This window comes from Lepisosteus oculatus, chromosome 25, assembly GCF_040954835.1.
Source record: "Lepisosteus oculatus isolate fLepOcu1 chromosome 25, fLepOcu1.hap2, whole genome shotgun sequence".
NCBI lineage: Eukaryota > Metazoa > Chordata > Actinopteri > Semionotiformes > Lepisosteidae > Lepisosteus > Lepisosteus oculatus.
The window spans coordinates 68124-80968 of NC_090720.1; the positions used below are offsets into that span (position 1 = coordinate 68124).

At 46.6% G+C, this 12845-nt stretch overlaps 3 long non-coding RNA genes across 3 annotated transcripts; 1 reads left to right on the forward strand and 2 right to left on the reverse strand.

Moving 5' to 3' along the window:
- Positions 1-5831: 5831 nt before the first annotated feature.
- On the forward strand, positions 5832-8123 carry LOC138225055 (uncharacterized). Its single transcript, XR_011183614.1, has 2 exons — positions 5832-6859; positions 7115-8123. It is a non-coding gene; the product is annotated as an uncharacterized lncRNA (long non-coding RNA).
- An 844-nt stretch (positions 8124-8967) lies between these two features.
- LOC138225056 (uncharacterized) lies at positions 8968-10061 on the reverse strand. Its single transcript, XR_011183615.1, has 2 exons — positions 9964-10061; positions 8968-9069 (listed from the first exon to the last, which is right to left on the reverse strand). It is a non-coding gene; the product is annotated as an uncharacterized lncRNA (long non-coding RNA).
- Positions 10062-11024: 963 nt separating this feature from the next.
- Positions 11025-12845, reverse strand: LOC138225057 (uncharacterized). Its single transcript, XR_011183616.1, has 3 exons — positions 12076-12845; positions 11532-11635; positions 11025-11238 (listed from the first exon to the last, which is right to left on the reverse strand). It is a non-coding gene; the product is annotated as an uncharacterized lncRNA (long non-coding RNA).

The window sequence follows — 12845 nt, forward strand, 5'->3', positions numbered from 1 at the left end:
AACAAACCCCAGTGCTCACAACACCCTTTAAATTGGATTTGGCCCATACCACTATGGATACAATAGGTGTAAAACAGAAAATTCAAAAGACAAACAACACATAGCACAGCAGTCCGGACTACTTGGACACACAAATACATGAAACCCTTAACAATTCACAGGACAGACAGTCAGCAGCCATATCACCCTGCAACTCACAACTGGCAACCCACTGAAGCTAAGCAGGTGTGAGCCTGGTCAGTACCTGGATGGGAGACCTCCTGGGAAAAACTAAGGTTGCTGCTGGAAGAGGTGTTAGTGGGGCCAGCAGGGGGTGCTCACCCTGTGGTCCATGTGGGTCCTAATGCCCCAGTATAGTGATGGGGACACTATACTGTAAACAGGCGCTGTCCTTCGGATGAGACGTAAAACCGAGGTCCTGACTCTCTGTGGTCATTAAAAATCCCAGGGTGCTTCTCGAAAAGAGTAGGGGTGTAACCCCGGCATCCTGGCCAAATTTCCAATTGGCCCTTACCAATCATGGCCTCCTAATAATCCCCTTCTATGAATTGGCTACATTATTCTGCTCTCCTCCCCACTGATAGCTGATGTGTGGTGAGCGTTCTGGCGCACTATGGCTGCCGTCGCATCATCCAGGTGGATGCTGCACATTGGTGGTGGTGGAGGGGAGTCCCCATTACCTGTAAAGTGCTTTGAGTGGAGTGTCCAGAAAAGCGCTATATAAGTGTAAGCAATTATTATTCAGCAGATCGTCTATACCTAGTTGCCATTTTTCACAATAACATTAGGCTCTGATAACCTCCCCTCTCAGAATTCCAGCACTGTTATGTTCCTCTAGCTAAGCTTCAGGCATGTAACTAGTCTCCTATCTGTTTGCAACCTTTTGACCTTTCTGAGGATCCCTCGGACCAAATAGACACTGGAGTCTCCTCTCATGCAGTGCTGTTAAGACTTAAGCTAGTGGCATCCTACACTATGCTTTGTTCCTTTAGGACCATTTCTCTAAAAATAGTGTTCTCTACCTTTTGTTTCCCCTCCTGTCCACAGCTGGAACAACTGTTTGCTAACAAAGACTGTTCATCTGTCTGGAAAGGTCTCCAAACTGTTACCAATTACAAAAGAAAATCCCCTCAGATACATCTTGATCACTCTCTACCAGATAACACATTTTACAGCAGGCCTGAAACACAAAGGATCTCCAACGACCTTGTCCATGGCAGTCTCGCAACTCGTCCAAATAATTCACATCCTGGGGATGAGCTATTGTCCCCCACTCAACTGGAGTGCCACACCCACTCACACTCTATCTCTCACGAAGACTTGACGCCGTTAACAAGTCTTGAGAATGCCCTGTGAAGCAAAGAACAGGATGTGTTAAGGCTATTCAAAAAGCAAAACTGTAAAAAGGCAGCAGGACCTGACTGTGTATCTCCAGCCACACTACAGCCCTGTGCTGGCCAACTCGCTCCAATCTTTACAGACGTTTTTAAGCAATCATTGTCCCAGTGCACAGTGCCAGACTGCTTCAAATCTTCTGTTATTGTTCCTGTTCCAAAAAAGGACACAAGAACCTGCCTTAATGCCTACAGACCCGTCGCACTAACGTCAGAACTGGCGCGTCTTCCCAACACGTTCGTGTCAGAGTGAGGTGACCCCTCAAACAACAATTATTTCCTGCCTCATATATGACTACGGCACCTAGCAATGCAACAGGTTCTGTTGATCTCCCAGATCCACCAATGCCCACACAGACCAGCGACAAGCATGTGTATCGTATAAGTGACCTTTTTATTTTCTATCCACATTCACCATCAGCCAAAGACACAACGAAAACAGCAGCAACAAAAGGTCCTTCCAAGGGTCATAATGAATCCAGAGGGACAGCAGTCTTTTCTGTCAAGTACCGAAGAGTGGCCACTCGAACGATTCTTCTTCGTACCTGTAAGTAAAGTCTTTGATGGCCCCAGTGAACGAGAGGCCGGTCCCATTTCCCCAGACTCCGTTCAGGTTCCACTAGAAATCCTCCCGCGAACTGTATTCCATTCCCCTCAGTTTGGAGCGGCTAGCCGGGCCGGTTTCTCGCTCCTTGCCTTCAGGTATTAAAAGTCTCTGTACAGTACCTCTGTTCCGATGCCACTGTCTCCCGTGGTCGTCAATCGGTCCTTGCCTCCGCGAACTCGCGCTCCGCAGCTTCCCTTGTGCTGCCTGTGTCGTCTCCCAGGTCTGGTGGGAATCGGGAGCCCGCTCCGTTCCGGCTCAGATGGTTTTATTCCTCCCCTCAGCCCATCTCCCTCAGGGGGTTTTCCACTGTCCCTGTCAGAAAGGGGCTTGCCCAGTATTTTACCGGGAGGAAGCTCGTGTGGCTGAAGAGTGTGAGAGTGCCGAGCTTAGGTGTTATGGGCCCTTATCACTTCTTTGTTCACTCTCCGGGTCGGAGAAACCTGAAAAGAGACAAACGTTGTGAGACCATTTATAAGCTTGGTGACCTCGAATTAAACAGAACAATAGCAACACTGTTCTACAAACCTTTCATTGAAAGGGTTTTCAAACACTGTCCCACTTGCTGGTTTGGCAACATCAGTAGCTGGAATTGAATATGCAGCCATTAGTCTGCCTGGCAAAAAACAACCGGACTCTCCAGTGGTCTGCATACAAGTGAACACACAAACCCCATACTATTAAAACCCCTTTAGGGCACACTCACACCACAACACAATCAACCCGACAGACTCACCAACACTGGACTGCAGAAGCGGCAGGAAACCCTTGAGAACATGAGCAGAGCATGCAAACTCCACACAGACAGCACTCCAGGAAACCAGACACATGAGAACATGTGCAGAGCATGTGCGCCGTCTCTCAGCCTTTCACTTCCACATGCAGATCAGGACCCGACCGGAGACTCCTTAGTTTTCTTCTGCGAAATGTCCACAAAATACTCCAGCCAGCGCCGTTTAGACTAAAGTTTCGGCTTTGCCAGCTGTCTCCCTCCCGGAGGTCAGATCGAAACAACTTCTGCAGCACCGTTTCCCCAGCAACCACGTTTTATTTAACAAAGTAAAATAAACACAGGAGAAAAGTTTGCAAACATGCAGGCAGGATGAGCGCTGCAGACACATGCTGCTGCCCGGGTCCGTCTTGTGAAATAAACAGAATTTTGCACCCCAGGAACTAGACCCACGAGAACATAAGGAGAGCATGCAAACTCCACACACACAGCACCCCAGAAAACTGGAGCCACGAGAACATGAGCAGAGCATGCAAACTCCACACAGACAGCACCCCAGGAACTAAATCCAGGCTCCCAGCGCTGCCACCCACTGCGCCGCCGTCTCTCACCTCCACTTGCAGATCATGACGCGACCGGAGACCGGAGACTCCTCACTCCTGCAGCAACACACCCCAGCAGGAGGAGGCGCCGACGGACTCGCTCATGGTGCAGTGAGCCCAGCGGTGTGAGGCTGGTGTCCAGCGCTGATATTTACCGACAGCCTGCGACTCACCGTTTCTTCCTTTTCTTCTGCATAATGTCCACAAAATACTCCAGCCAGCGCTTTTTAGACTAACGTTTCTGCTTTGCTCGCTGATTAGATTACAAAAGCCGACTGTTTACCTCCTAGAGGTCAGCTCGCACCAACTTCTGCAGCACCGTTTCCCCGGCAACCACGTTTTATTGACAAAGTAAAATAAACACAGGAGAAAAGTTTGCAAACACGACGGGAGCTAAGAAACACGAGGACAGTGGGTTTGCTTTATGTGCCGGGTCGATTAACCAGCGCCGCAGACAAGTGAAATACAAGAAAACATACACACAAGGGAACACATAAGAGAGACAAAGAAATACAAGACACGATAAATACGCTGAAATTGTATAAATATAATTCATTCTAATGTTCAATGAAATCAGCGAAACACATGGGCAGGGCAGCCCAGTGAACTACAGAGACTACATTACCCATAAGCCCTGTGGGCGACACCATTTTGACGTCATCGACTCATACTTTTGTATTTTTTATGAGACCAAAAACTACAAGAAAACGTAACGTAGCAGTCGTATTGTCAGGGTACATGCAATAATACATGTACATTTTATGGAAAAAAAGATTCAACAAGGTAAATGCAGATAAGGCCCGTCCATGCTTCAACGTTCTTACAACACAGAAACAGACACATTTCAGAAAGACATTCTGAAATAAAATGTCTTTACATCCGTCTTAAACTGTTCAAACACGGTCTCCTCTCACACCATTCCCTTAATAATTATGTTGCGCAAGTATAATAATGTTTTAAAATACAAACGATATTTTCATCTTCCTTTTCAATGGGATTAAAACGTAACAAATGTATTTCTTTCCGATTTCAAGTCTTTCCGATAGCGCTTTGAGACTCAGCTCCGTGGACTCGTGTATCTCTGTCGCCACCCAGTGGACATTTCTCGGAAGTGTCCCGGGACTGAAGCTGTGTGACTGGACAAGAGCCTGTCTCCCGCCTCCTGCTGAAATCTCAGCGCTGATTGGACAAAAGCTGCTCACAGTCCGGATCCAGTGGAAGGCCGATCCACTCCGGGTTTTCCGTAGCCGGCAGTCCGGATCCAGTGGAGTGGCCGATCCACTCCGGGTTTTCCGTAGCCGGCAGTCCGGATCCAGTGGAAGGCCGATCCACTCCGGGTTTTCCGTAGCCGGCAGTCCGGATCCAGTGGAGTGGCCGATCCACTCCGGGTTTTCCGTAGCCGGCAGTCCGGATCCAGTGGAGTGGCCGATCCACTCCGGGTTTTCCGTAGCCGGCAGTCCGGATCCAGTGGAAGGCCGATCCACTCCGGGTTTTCCGTAGCCGGCAGTCCGGATCCAGTGGAGTGGCCGATCCACTCCGGGTTTTCCGTAGCCGGCAGTCCGGATCCAGTGGAGTGGCCGATCCACTCCGGGTTTTCCGTAGCCGGCAGTCCGGATCCAGTGGAACGGCCGATCCACTCCGGGTTTTCCGTTGCCGGAAGTCCGGGTCCGGTGGAAAGGCCGATCCACTCCGGGTTTTCCGTAGCCGGAAGTCCGGGTCCGGTGGAAAGGCCGATCCACTCCGGGTTTTCCGTAGCCGGAAGTCCGGGTCCGGTGCAAAGGCTGATCCACTCCGGGTTTTCCGTAGCCGGAAGTCCGGATCCTTTACGATGCACGCAAGACTACGTTACAGATCACCGGAGTACATTATACAGTCAAATAAAGATAAGGTACGCACAGCTTTCATGTTGTGATACTTAGACATGGTTTGGAGACGTTCCCTCGTGTGTATTTTGAATTATTCAAATGCGTGTCGCTTTAATTTGGAAGCGCATCATTTCAGTGCATGAGTTTACCTGTTATATTGGGCGAGATTTCACACGGATAATCAAACAAGAACGAGTTTGCCCTGGAATCCAGTCCACTGCCCAACCTGAAAGTCAGAGCATGAGAACGGACGGATTGTATGGCGATTGTGGTGTTGCTCGACCACATCAAGTAGGCGAGAAGTACAATCTGCTACTACGACATACGGTCTAATTATTCAATTTTCGATTATTTCTCATCTTTAGGCTATTTCTACATCTAATAACGAGCAAGTATAATGATTAAGCCAATGATACATTATATTTTAGATTCGGTTCAGCAGTATTGAGCAGTAAAATAACATCAATTTGTCTACAGGAAATGTCAGAATTAGAAGCCTTCTTTACACCATTTTGCCGATCTGTTCAGAGTGTTTTAACAACAGAACAAAACAAAAACAAACGTAAGGTTTCTGGGCTGCTTTGAGATAGACAATTATCATCTATATTACTTTTAAATCTATGCAGACTGTGTATCTTTACCGGGTCGATTCAATGTACAATTTTGTACTGACGCCTTAACCTTATTATTCATACAAAATCTGTTTGACAATAGTCATGTTTGATTCCACTCACTTTCCCCAAAGAGGTGCTCCAAAATAGTTTGACAAGATATTGTGAGATTGCGAGAGGGATCTGAAGTATTTATTAGTACAAGTATAACTAAATTGTTTTCCTTGTAGTCTAATAAAGGTTGTAAATTCTTCCATAGTTTCTGAAGGGCTACTGTTAGTTTCTTAAAAGCATCAATACCTAGTTCCTGAATGATTAAATTAGGGAAACATACATCACCTACTTTGCTTAATTTTGTAAATAATACTCTGTCGGTATCGGTATTAGATGCTCTAAACCCTGTAGCATTTAGGCCTCCTTCTGCCCGTGTTTGACAAATAGCAACCATGAATAAAGTTTTTTTTTTATTTTACTAAGGTAGAGAACATCAAATCACAAAATCACCTTTTTGAAAGTCTTAATACCAAGATATTTAATCACATCTTTTACATGTATATTACGTACGGAGCAGACACTTTCCAACAGCCACCAGTTCACTTTTCTGATATGTAAAGAAAGACCAGAAACAGAGGAAATGACTTGTAAAGGCATTTAATTGCTTTGTCCACCTCTGTGTGCTTTCTCAGAGAGAGAGTTGTATCCTCAGCCAATTGGGAACACCTGTCATCTCTTTATCCTGTACTTGAATACCCTGAAACTATTTGTTATAGGGGTGTAAGCAGTGGGAAGAGGAGTGGGCTCGTGTCGAATTGCCTTACCCGTTCCCAATCTGCAGGAGGTCCCACGACGGCAGGTAGCTGCTCCAGTCGCTGGAGCTCAGTTCGCTGTCGAGGGAGGACGAGGGCTCTGGCTCAGGGGAATCACGGCTCCACAGCTCCTACCTGTTGCAGAGTGTTTCTGCCCTCCCGATGGCCTCTGTGTTTTAGAAGGATCTGTCTCTTTTCGCTTGCTTACACCACAGGTTTCATCGACGATAGTGTGCATCCTGAAGCAGTGAGTTATCGGTCTTATTTCTACTGAGAAACAGTTCAAGCACTCACAAAACAATAACCAGGAGACGGTGTATGAAAAAGAATTGTAAGACTTGCAGAGTAGATTTGAATAGACAGTGGACGTCACACTGCGTGCTTGAATATCAGAGATTCAATTCATTCTTTCCTGTAGGTTAACTTCCTGTTTGACATTGTTCCGCTGTCACTTCTTCACAAACTCATAACTCGCCGTGTTCAATTTTGTGTTGAGTTACAGGAACCTCAGCATCAGATGAAATCCTCTTCAGCGCCCCAGGGAGACTGGGGGACTTGCCAGATTTTCAGCTTTATCACTGGGTCCTTTGGCTCAGGGCTGTTGAGCAAAGTGCTCCCCTCTGCTGGAGAGCCACAGGGGCACTACAGAGCGGCCTCGTGTTCCCTGCTCCTGCCCGTGCCTGTGGACGGCCAGTGTGACCGCGCGCGAGACAAAGTAGTGCATTCGTGGTGTAAATACAGAATGTTCAATAGCTGACTGAGGAAAGTTACAGAGACGGGAGTATACGTTCTGAAATAATGTGAACCACTGTTACTACACACAGACAGACTACTTAAAAATCATGTGGCTTTTTAAGGTCGTTTTGTCTGCCTAAAGTACGTTAGATTTGTCACAGCAAAGAGTTTGAATACTTACAGAATGCAGCAGCTAGAATTGTTACTTGGAGCAGAAAGAATGACCACATAACCCCCATACTTCTCTCTCTTCATTGGCTTCCTCTCGGGTACAGGGCGGACTTCAAACTCCTTCTACTTACTTACAAGGCTCTCAGAGGTCAGGCACCTGTCCTGCCTCGCAGGGATACTGCAGAGGAGAAATACTGTCTGTCATGGGCTGGGCACCATGTGAGTTGAATGCTGCATCAGTGCCATGGATCCAAGAGGGGCATCATGGATACAGCTGTCGTTTAGGAGGATTCTGCTGGTCTGCAGAGACCTGCGTGGGGTACTGACATACAGATAACGTGATGGATGGATGGATTAATACCCGCATTCATTTCTTTCTTTTTTTTTAATGATATAATGTTAGCATGCCCAAAGGGGTTGGGCAGCCAGTTGACCTTGGACCCCTAGAGGATTTTATTCTCCTTACTGAGTCTTTGGTTCCTTTCCTCCATTGTCTTCAGTTCTGTATTCACAAAATGTATATTTACCTGCATTGTTAAGCGCCTTGGGGCAACCTTGTTGTGAAAGGTGCTATATGAAAATAAATTGAATTGAATGGAATGACAGAGTCACGGCTTTTCCAGTTTCCTCTCCTATTATCTTCTTTATCTGCACTCTAAAACACAGTGAAACCTTGAACCTTTCAACTGGACCACTGCCGTTCTACATCACAATGACTCTAACTAGGACGGAGACTTGAATGGGATGAAAAAGGAAAAGGCATTATTTGCAGGAAGAAATTAAACTGTTCCACCTGATCACTTGCTAAACAAAGTGATTCACTGGAGTGGAGGCGGTGAAAGCTTTGTGAATCAACTTACAAAAGGAAACATGTAAGAAACGTGGCTCCCATATTTAACCCTTGAAAAATCTATGAGTGTTATGTGGAGGTGAAAGTATTGTTCAATTATTCTAATAAAGCTCACTCAACTAAGACCCAGAAAAGTACCAGAGTATTCTCACCTAAGAAGAAATACTAACAAGTAGGATGTTAAAATGAAAAGCATTAAAAACTGAATGATCTTCAGTAGCTGAAATGATAATTGAGCTCTGGGTCACAGTGCTCCTGAAAAAAAATCAAATTTCAGCAGACACCCAAGGACAGCAGGTGAGCACCATGCTGAGCCAGTGTATAAGTGTATGAATCACAGTTTCAAGGAGCTTTTTTCAGTTTCGTTCCACTGATCGGCCAACACGGGGGGAACTTCAGTCTTACTCGCCCTATTGCATTAAGAAACTGTACAACATTCTCCAATAAGAACTTGCGACCTCACCTAACGAAAAGCAATTTGCGTAGCAGGGAAAGACTGGACTCCCACTGGGGATTTTTGTTTTTCATCCCGATGGTGATGTGCACTATATAGAACGTTGCTGGACCCTCCTCGGGAAGCGTGCAGAGATCACATTAGATGTGTTGCTCAAGCTCTTTATTGTCACGTACAGTAAACCCAGCAGTGTGGTCAGTGCGGGATGTGTTCTGTCCTGACGGCAGGGTCAGCAGCCAGAGGAGACCTGAAACACAAGACGGAGAGGTAAGACATTGATTCCGACAGAGAGAGCTTTCACACCGGATTACTGACAAGAGGAGCAATAAGAGAAGAGTTGTAAAGACACGCCGAAGAGAATATTCTCATCTAAGAGGAAATATTAACAAGTAGGATGTTCAAATGAAAAGCATTAAAAACTGCATGATCTTCAGTAGTGAAATGATTACTGAGCTCTGGGTCACGGACAGCAGGGGAGTGAATGAGTTGTTTATTTTGTTTTCTGTGAATTATGTAGAATTCACAACGTGTTCCAATTGTACAGGAAAACCATTGAGAGCAGATTCATTTCTTCTGCACCAGAATGAATGATTTCCATCTTCACTCTAGGGTACTGTACTTTACAGCACTGTATTGTATTCTGCATATATGTCTGTTATGTACACATTTTCTTTCTCACTTTGTCTCTCTGTCCATTTGTATCAGTTTGTTGGAGAGCACCATCACACCAGCATCACAACATTTATTCTACTGCCTTATTAAGCAAATGTCTCTATAAATTCTTTTTATATATAAAACATTTTTTGACATGATATACACAAATGGCTAATTATACTTTCTGATTATATTTCCATCTTAGAAATGAAGCATTTCTCTCCTGCAGTTTGAGGTTGTTAAATAGAAAACTGGATCACTCCAGGGCCGAATCTTCTCCTTCTCTTACACTCTCTTACATTCGTTCACGAATGATCACAAGAGCAAACACACAGACTGGCTTCTCACAAAGTGTGTCGATGACACAGTCCCGGACAGCTTACTAAAGGACCCAGAAAACCACCACGGGCCAGTCTGAACAGTTTCACGGAATAGTCTGTTGACTTCTCTTTGATGTTTCATGTTACAAGAGCAAAACAATACTCACTGATTTGAGGATAATTGCGCCATCCCTCCAGCCTACTGAAATGAACCGTCAGACTGCAGAAGCTGTCAGTGACTACAGGTCCTTGGGCCTGGTCAGAGAAACCTGAGATGAGACAAACGTTGTGAGACCATTTATAAGCTTGTGACCTCAAATTAAACGGAAGTCAGACATTTTCAAAGGGGGCAACACTGCGGCACAGTGGTTAGCATCGCTGCCTCATAGCACCGGGGCCCTGGGTTTGATTCCAGGGCTGCTGTCTGTGTGGAGTCTGCATGTTTGTTCGCGCTGCAGGGGACACCTCACCCCCACAGACACAAACTCACACCACAACACAATCAACCCGCCAGTATCAGTTTGTGTTCAGTGCTGGGGAGGTGCCTTGTCCTTGCAGAACAAAAACAAGGTGATCAGGACTGACGGCAAGATTCAGGTATTCAAGTACCCAGTAAATCCAGGGCTCAAATGGGGGAACTGTTTCACGAGCTACACAACATCCTCACACACGATGACAGAGCCTTGGAAAGCCGTGTGGAGAGTGAGGTGCTCGTACCCAGCCGGAGTTAAAAGACCACGCATTGAGCAGAGCAACTGAGCAAAAGCACACTATCGATCTACCCAACCCAGAAAAGCACACATCTCTGTGATACAGAGGCTAAGGCAACATGTGAGTAAAGGATTTTGAATCAGCAATTGTGCTGATGAGCCAGTCAGCAATTTTTCAGAAACAGCAAACATGTCGTCAGCCTCCAGGAGCTGCAGAAGATTGTGAGATATAAAGGAGTGAAACCAGGGCAGGAGAAACTGATTCCTCGTGTAGGAAGCTGAGGAAAAAGATGCACACCCTGCAGACTGAAAGGAAGACAGCACAAACTATCAGTAATGTCAGCCTAGAAGAAAGTGTAGTGCAGTGTGTTGCAACTAAGTTTTTGTTCAATATTTGTTTTGTCTGAAAGAGACTGTTTTGATCAGATACATGCAATACTATTTCTTTCTCATTCTCTGTCTTTGTATGTCATATTTGGATCACACCATAAAGTTCATAACCCAGCCAGTTGCTTTGGCTCTGAAAGCATCCCTCAGCAGGGACAGCCCTGATCCCCAAACACAGGGCTGCCCTTCCCACTGCCCGTCTGCTCTCTGCCCAGTGGAAGTAGCGTTTCTGCCCCACAGCTGTGTGAGAGAAGATGACCTGAGAGCACTAACCCACCTCTGGAGAGGGAAGAGTCTCAGCTGGAAGGGAGGAGGAGCTGCCGGGCTGCCGCAGACAAGGCGCCGCTGAAATGACAGAGAAATCTTTTAGAATCAAACGTCACCTGGCTCAGTGTTTAAGCTGTAGTACATGATCACATTAGATTATTAAAACATGCAGACTGCCATTTCCATTCTGTACAAAGAAAGGGTTTTCCATTGTAGAAAACACCACTGCAAATCCAAAGCGGAGTGCACTGGGACTGCAGTCCAGAGAAACCCATCATGTTACAAGAACTGGAGGCCATTTCACACCAAAACTGTACAATAGGATTCTTTCTGCACACCCAGTACTGGGGGCTGTGTCAGAGGCTCCTCACCGTTCTGTGATGATTTTAGACGTCGAATCGGGCAGGAGGCAGGCGCTCTTCGGGAGCTCTGGTCGCGTGCTATAACTCGGACCACACGATGGCACAATTGCTTCCTACATACAAACAGAAACTTCAAACAACAAAACCCAACAAGAAATCTGTGCACACTTGGACTCCTGCTGCAGCTGAGGAGCTGTCACGCACACACCTCCTGTGTGGGTAGTGTTGGCCGTAGGACGTGTTGTTCACAGAGAGAAAAAATACACCATAGCAAGTCAGCACTCAAACAAACCAAAATGCCAGTTTTATTGAAGTTGACGCAGCTGGCCACACAAACACTCACTGGGTCTCTTCACCAGGTATCCACACAGACAGCACCCCAAGAACAGGACCCATGAGAACACGGGCAGAGCATGCAGACTCCACACAGACAGCACCCCATGAACAGGACCCATGAGAACACAGGCAGAGCATGCAAACTCCACACAAACAGCACCACAGGAACTAAATCCAGGCTCCCAGCGCTGCCACCCACTGCGCCGCCGTCTCTCACCTCCACTTGCAGATCATGACGCGACCGGAGACCGGAGACTCCTCACTCCTGCAGCAACACACCCCAGCAGGAGGAGGCGCCGACGGACTCGCTCATGGTGCAGTGAGCCCAGCGGTGTGAGGCTGGTGTCCAGCGCTGATGTGTCCCTGATAGTCCTGTCCCACAGCCTGCGAGTCACCGTTTCTTCCACAAAATACTCCTGCCAGCGCTTTTTAGACTCCAGTTTCTTAAGTTTCTGTTTTTCTCGGAGATTAGATTAAAAAAGCCGCCTGTTGACCTGCTGGAGGTCAGACCCGCTCCGGCAACAACTACTGCAGCTCCGTTGCCCCGGCAACCACGTTTTATTTAACAAAGTAAAATAAACAAAGGAGACAAACAAGACAAGAGAGCTCAGAAACCCACAGACACAACGGCAGTGGGTTTTGTTTCTGTGTCGAGTTGATAAACCAGGCAGGACGAGCGCTGCAACACACTAGAGTACACATAACACAATCAGGGGTACACGAGACTCCTGCTCTTTACACAAACAGGTTCAACAGGTCAATAAAGAGCATGTCGGCACAGCTGTCATGATGATGTCTCATTTACAAAGAGTCTAAAGATTTGCTCGTCTCTTCCCAGAACAGCTTCACTCCGGAGAGCAAGAAACAGCTCCTGCCGAGTCCGTCTTGTAAGACAAACATAGAAATCCGCGACACGGTAAATACACTGACATTGTATAATTAATTCTGATGCTCAATCAAATCTGCGGAACACGTGTGGAGCGCAGT